The sequence below is a fragment of the Heloderma suspectum genome, chromosome 6 (assembly GCF_057233095.1).
Source record: "Heloderma suspectum isolate Gila_16-S chromosome 6, 16-S_ref, whole genome shotgun sequence".
Classification (NCBI taxonomy): Eukaryota; Metazoa; Chordata; class Lepidosauria; order Squamata; family Helodermatidae; genus Heloderma; species Heloderma suspectum.
In genome coordinates this window covers 89,025,143-89,030,912 of record NC_139463.1, presented here as the reverse complement: position 1 = coordinate 89,030,912, position 5,770 = coordinate 89,025,143, and positions in this window count along the sequence as shown.

Below are 5,770 nucleotides of genomic sequence, written 5' to 3'. Positions count from 1 at the left end.
AGGAGAAAAACAGTGGAAGAATGTGAGAATCAATCTTCTTTTTCAAAAATGTAGGAATCATTAGTCTGTGTTGCATATGAAGGAAAAACTAGTGCCCCTACTTCTCAACGAAACATGTCCTGTAGTATTGATAAACATGGAATCACATTCCAGTCTTACTAATCATTAAGTTCTACTGAGAACACTCTGGGTTGCTCCCTCATAATTGTCTGCGGAAGGACATGGATGGTGACTACACACCTGCTACACCTTTATCCCACCGGCTACAGGGGGAGTGAGACATGCTACCTCTGGCTAAATCCTCATTCCAGATGTTTTCAAAGTTGCTTTGATAGAAGTCTAGTGCTTTCTCATGGTAACGTTAAAAAAAACTGAACCTCCCTCTTGTACCAAATATCTGGATGTAATTCGTCAGATGGTGGCAAAAAAGACAAAACACAACCTAGTGAATATTGTTCAGTTCGTCAGTAATCATGTCCAAGAGTTGTCTCTCTCAATGATGAGATTGATCTGTAGATGCCTTGCATGTTGTATATTTCATTTGACTCAAGCACCCACCAAAACACACAGACCATGTTCTCTGCATCAAGCTGCATCACTGATTTTTTAAATGCTTGACTTCATCTGATTTATTGAGTTTTGAGTGTGTGATTCAAATTTCCCTGGTGTATGATTTAAATTCACTTTAGTGTTTCTTGGATACACAAATAATGTTTTCCACTGCCTTGTGTAAGTTCTCTGACGTCCTTAGCATTTTGGAGTATCACATTTTCCACTGCACTGGGTGCTCAGTGTTGATAGGCTGCCAAGTTAAGCTAGGTTCTTCCTACAGCAGGTTGGCCAGTGATCAATAATGAGCGGGTCAGAAAAGAAATCTGGGGGAGGTGCAGCCAAAAGGTCAACAGCATAGATTACATATGAAGCTAGGAGCCTCAGATATCCTCCAGGTGAAACTGAGTGCTGAACAGCTCCCAGGGATCTGGACTGCTGGAAGGGTATCACATGGTCCATATGCACTGAGAGGGCAGAACTGCACACAATAGTCAGCTCAGGACATAGATGGGAGCCATGGGGCAATTTTGCTGCAGGACATCCAGGCCAGGCTGCTGAGGAAAAGAAATCCATGATCTGACTCTTTTCCTCGCTGGCCAATAGCAAGTGATGTTGCAAGTGTCCATCTGGGGTCCTGAGTTCAGTGCATCCTGCCAATTCTGCCGCATGGATGCCAGTCCGCGACCCCCTCCACTTGTGTGATTCTGTGGGTTCTTGAAAACCACCAGCTCACTTCGGCAGCGCATGCGCCACGCGCCACATCGGCTCACCGCTCGGCCAGCTGGTCTTGCCTCTGCGGCACCCTCACCTCTTGCGCCTGGCGGGCGGTCCTGCCCGCATTTCCTGTGTGGCGGTACTTGCCTCTGCAGCGCACCCCCCCTCTTAACTGCTTGGCCGCAGCGTTGGTGCCCACTTCTTCAGTGCACACCCCCCGTGCCTGATTGTCGGTGGCGGTGCTGCATGGCCTCCTGGGTGATGGTGCTTGCCTCTGTGGTGCACGCCCCCCTTGCCTACCTGGCGGTGAGACTTTACAGCCTCCTGGGCAGTGGCGTTCACTGCGGAACTGCACGCCCCCACTTGCCTGCCTGCCATCGGCGCTTCTCAGCCTTCTGGGCGGTAGCAACCCCTTTGGGGGCACATGCCCCACCTTGCCTTGCTCGAACCCCTTGACTGCCTCCCACCGCCGCTGGCCATCTCACTGTGGTGGATGCTGTGACCTGCCCTCCTGGTTACCGTCAGCAGTGGCAGCTGTGCTCCACTGCTTCCGAGGGGCTTGCCATCCCCACCCCACCGCCCTCTTCCACCTGGGCCTTCCTTTTTAGGGCCATTGGCCCAAAGCATTCATCCCCCCGAAATTGGTGGGGAAATACTCCGCCACCCCCCCCGGGATGGGTCTTACCTCTGTCGAATGTCCCTCTCGGCGGCGGGTCCTGGCGGCGTTTCGGCAGCGTTTCAGCAGCATTTCGGCGGGGGCTGGGGCAGCGGCTGGTCTTACGACCAGCTGCCGCCATTTCCCAGTAAAATAATATTTAAAATAAAAATGTGATAGGCTACGTAACGATTTACTTACCTTATCACGGCTAGATTTTCAAAGTCAGCCGTGATAGGCTACGTAAATCGTTACGTAGCCTATCATGGGTGACTTTGAAAAAAAAAAGCGCATATGCAAATGGCCATGTGCGTTCCTTATTTGGGCATGGGTAGTCTGCGTAAAGATTTACGTAGACTACGGCGAAAATAAGGCAACACAAATAGCCATTTGCGTACGCGCTTTTTTGTTGTTTTTTCAAAGTCAGCCGTGATAGGCTACGTAACGATTTACGTAGCCTGTCTCGGCTGACTTTGAAAATCTAGCCTTGATAGGCTACGTAAATCGTTACGTAGCCTATCAGGTTTTTTTGTGTTTTTTTACCATTTACTTTTTTATTTCGTGGCTGGGAGAGACGGGGCGCTCCCCCCTGGCCAGAATTTCAGTGGCGAGGGTTGGGGCGCCTCCACCCTGGCTGAATTTCAGCCGGGAGTGGTGGGATGCCTCCCCTCGCCAAGAATTTCGGGTGGAGAACCGGAGCGCCTCCCCTCCCACCGAAAACAGTTGCGGGACCAAGTAAGGGACTTTCGTCCATCCTTAGATTTATGTGGGGAGGGCTGTTGCTGACCAGCACCCTCTGGGCTTGAGGGCCTCTTAGGCCTCCACCTCCAGCTGGCCTTTGCCGGCACTTCTGCTTACCTGCACGAGCTCGGTATTGTTGTGGTTCGAGTGTTGTGCTGGGACCCGGGGGACCCAGGTTCTGGTCTCCACTTACCCTTAAGTCTTTATGGGTGAATTAGGGTCACTCTCTTCTCTCATCTGCCCAGGACATAATCTGTAGGCACCTGAGGCAGCCACCTTGCTGAAGCTAAACATGTTTGGGTCTGGTCAGTGCTTAGAGGGAAGGAACCACATGCTGCCACCTTGAGTTTCATGATGGACAAAAGATGAGATATAAAGTAAAAACTGAATAAAATTTTTCTATTTCCTTCCAAAGACATCTCTGTCAGCAGCGGCACAATCAACATCATCCGCCTTGTTGGCAGTGGACCTGAGTACTGCAGCCCTGGATCCAGCACGCCTGGACACTACTGAGGCCTACACCTCGTCTTTGCGGGCTTGCTCAGGAGGCTCACCATCACAGGAGGCAGTCCACCCTCCTGTGGCATCTCTGTCAGTAGCACCACAAATGACATCATCCCCTTTGCTTGCAGAGGACCTGGGCAGCTGCCCCGGATATGGGTGAGATGACCACACCCCACTTTCCTTGTCCAGGCGAGCGACCTTAGTGGCCTTAAGTTGGCTGCCTTCGCTTACCCCCCTGGGGTGGCCATCCCTCCCAATGTCATCTCCCTATATGATCACTTTCAGCTTGTTGGTCTTTTGCAGCATTTGGCTCTCCTTTGTTCCAGCCTATCTGAGTACCAAAGGGAAATACCTGGTGGCCGTGGAGATCTTCTCTATCCTAACATCCAGTGCCAGCTTACTGGGTTGCATCTTTTTCCCCAAATGCTACATTATAGTGTTGAGGCCTGACCTAAGCGTGAAAGAGCAAATAAGAAGAGCAAAATGAAGGAGAAAAACAGTGGAAGAATGTGAGAATCAACCTTCATTTTCAAAAATGTATGAATCATTAGTCTGCGTTGCATATGAAGGAAAAATATTGCCCCTACTTCTCAGCAAAACATGGCCCATTGCATAGATAAACATGGAATGAGATTCTATTTTTATTAGTCATTACGTTCTACTGAGATCACTCTGGGTTGCTCCCTCATAATTGTCCGCTGAAGGACTTGGCTGGTGACTTGAGTACACATCTGCTACACATTCATCCCATAGGCTACAGGGGGAGTGAGACACACTTCCTCTGGCTAAATCCTCATTCCAGATGTTTTCAATGTTGCTTTGATAGAAGCCCAGTGCTTTCTCATGATAGCATTAAAAAAAACATAACAAAAAACAAAAACCTCCCCCCTTACCAAATATCTAGATGTAATTCCTCATATGGTGGGGAAAAAGACAAAACAAAAACACAACCAAGTGAATCTTGTTCAGTTCATCAGTAATCATATCCGAGATTTGTCACTCTCAATGATGCTATTGATCTGATGATGTCTTTCATGTTGTGTATTTCATTTGACTCAAACACTCACACACACATCTGCATCACTGATTTTTTAAATGCTTGACTTTATCTGTTCTATTCACTTTTGCGTGTGTGTTTCTAATTTCCCTGGTGTATGATTTCAATTCACTTTAGTGGTTCCGGGATACACAAATAATGTTTTCCGGTGCCTTGTGTAAGTTCTCTAACTTCCTTAGCATTTTGGAGTATCACATTTTCCTCTGCACCGAGCATTCAGTGTCAGAAGGCTGCCAAGTTAAGCTAACTTCTTCCTATAGCAGGTTGGCCAGTGATGAATAATGAGCCAGTCAGAAATAAAATCTGGGTGAGGTGCAGCCCAAATGTCAACAGGGTAAATTACATGTGAAGCTAGCAGGTCTCAGACATCCTCCAGGTGAAACTGAGTGCTGAACAGCTGGCAGGGAGGGATCTGGACTGCTGGAAGGGTATCACACTGCCCACATGCACTGAGAGGGCAGAACTGTCCACAATAGTCAGCTCAGGACTTAGATGGGAGTCACAGGGCAATTTTGATCAGGACATCCAGGCCAGTCTGCTGAGGCAAAAGAAATCCATGGTCTGGCTCTTTTCCTCACTGGCCGATAGCGAGGAATGTGGCTAGTGACCATCTGGGGGCTTGAGCTTGGTGGGTTCCCTCCAGTTCCACCCCCTGGATGCCAGTCCATGTCCCCCTCCTCTTGTGCGACTTGGAACATCCCAGATTGGGCAAGAGCAGCAGCCCCTGCCCCTTGCCCAACTGTGGCTCTCAGCAGCAGCGGTGGCAGGATTGGAGCTGAGAGGGAAGCTCCATGGTGCTTCCTTCTCAGCTCCCATCCTGGCTCCTCTTCTGCTTCTTCAGAGAACATCTGCACCCCTCTCTGCTGAGCACTGCCCTCCTGTTACCATCCTGCTGCCTCCACTGAGAACAACTGCAACCCTCTCTGCCAAGCACCAAAAGAGAGGGACGCAGCTGCTCTTGGTGGCGGCTGTGAGGGCATGATGGGAACCGAGAGGAAAGTGCTGTGGCACTTCCCTCTCAGTGCTCATCCTTCTGCCTCCACTGCTGTGGATAAGAACAACTATACCCCTCTCTGCTGAGCACTGGCAGACAGGGCCACAGGTGATCACGGTGGCAGGGGCAGAGTTGCTCGCCATGCTCATGCGAACCACCAGCTGGTTCATGTCCCAGTGCAAGCAGAGCAGTGTGCAGGATCCGCTGCCGGGCCCAGGGAGACTCAGGGGAGTTCAGTGATCCCTACTGATAACTGTTTCAAGAGTTGATTAATGTCTTTCTAAACATCTGCAACTCTGCATGTTGTTGTGAGTCTATGGTCCAACCTGATATACAAAATTATATCGACAGCTTGCAGGATAGCATTTTTCTCTGTGTTCTTATCATCAACCTAGTGTGGAGCAGGAAGCCATCTGAGATTACCTTTGCTCTGGGCAAAGAAAGGGTGAAAGTTCAAGGTCACATACCACCTGATCCTGCTTCAGTTGTTTGGCTGTTTTCAGTGCCACAATAATGGCAGCACATGGGAAACAAATTTGCTTCCCTGTAATTA